The sequence below is a fragment of the Colobus angolensis genome, unplaced genomic scaffold, assembly GCF_000951035.1.
Source record: "Colobus angolensis palliatus isolate OR3802 unplaced genomic scaffold, Cang.pa_1.0 Scaffold24, whole genome shotgun sequence".
NCBI lineage: Eukaryota > Metazoa > Chordata > Mammalia > Primates > Cercopithecidae > Colobus > Colobus angolensis.
Window position 1 is genome coordinate 12,052,816 of NW_012115599.1, and position 1,260 is coordinate 12,054,075.

The window sequence follows — 1,260 nt, forward strand, 5'->3', positions numbered from 1 at the left end:
AGGGGAGGGGAGGGGAGGGAAGGGGAGGGGAGGCAAGGCGAAGCTCCTACCTGTGACTGAGAGCTCAAGGTTCAGGGATGAACTGGACAACTGACCCCTGGAAATGCATGTACAATTGCTGTCACTGGGCCTAGCTGCTGCTAAAGCAAATGACAAAGCAAATCAGTTCAACTCAGTAGCTCTCCCTGCTCAAGGGGCACTTCGACCTCTTCCCTCTTGGGGAACCTCAGAAGCCTCTGAAACTCCCCGCTTCTTCTTCCCTTACATTCCCTTCAGAGGAAAGCACTTGGTATGGGTTTGAAAGCAGGAGGGCCACCCCACCCAGGACCTTCCTGAAAGATCTACAAACAACCTGACCCCTACGGACAGAGACACAGGGACTCACCACCCTGTCTGACAACAGGAAAACCTGCAGGGTGTTAAAGGCAGAGAAGGGGAAGTGAAGCCCACAAACAGCTACTGGAACCACTGAACTTCAGAGATTAAAACAAACCAGGCAGGAGGCCCACGTTTCCCCGGCCCCCAGCAGGGACCCACAATCCAGCCTTCCAAAGAGGACAATGAACATTGTATTCCCTGGAGCTCCACTTTGAGAGTTTATAAAACCTGCCAGGCATCCTGAGAACATGGAAACAGCAATGGGAAACCCAGAGCATTGTTCAGACTCTTGGTGAGAACCTCCTACCCCTGCAGAGATGGAAGAAACAATTCTGTGTGTTACGGCCAGCTCGCATATATACCAGCAAACCACAGACCCATGAGGCAGCGACTGGATCTGTTTTTTACTACTATCATTTCCCAAGTGCCAGGCACATAGTTGGCACTCAAAAATATTTGTTCCCAGCCGGGTGCAGTGGCTCCCATCTGTAATCCCAGCACTCTGGGAGGCCAAGGCGGGTGGATCACCCAACATCAGGAGTTTGAGACCAGCCTGGCCAACATGGTGAAACCCCATCTCTACTAAAAATACAAAAATTAGCCGGATATGGTGGTGCATGCATGTCAGTAATCTCAGCTACTCAGGAGGCTGAGGCAGGAGAATCGCTTGAACCTGAGAGGCGGAGGTTGCAGTGAGCCAAGATCATGCCATTGTACTCCAGCCTGGGCAACAAGAGCAAAACTCCATCTCAAAAAAAAAAAAAAGGCCGAGTGCGGTGGCTTACGCCTATAATCCCTGCACTTTGGGAGGCTGAGGTGGGCAGATCACCTGAGGTCAGGAGTTCCAGACCAGCCTGGCCAATATGGTGAAACCCCATCTCT

General features: G+C 51.8%; 1 protein-coding gene across 1 annotated transcript in view; it reads right to left on the bottom strand.

Moving 5' to 3' along the window:
- PPARD (peroxisome proliferator-activated receptor delta) overlaps nt 1-1,260 on the bottom strand; it is an 87,239-nt gene that overhangs the window by 85,138 nt on the left and 841 nt on the right. The gene's annotated exons all lie outside the window — the stretch shown is intronic.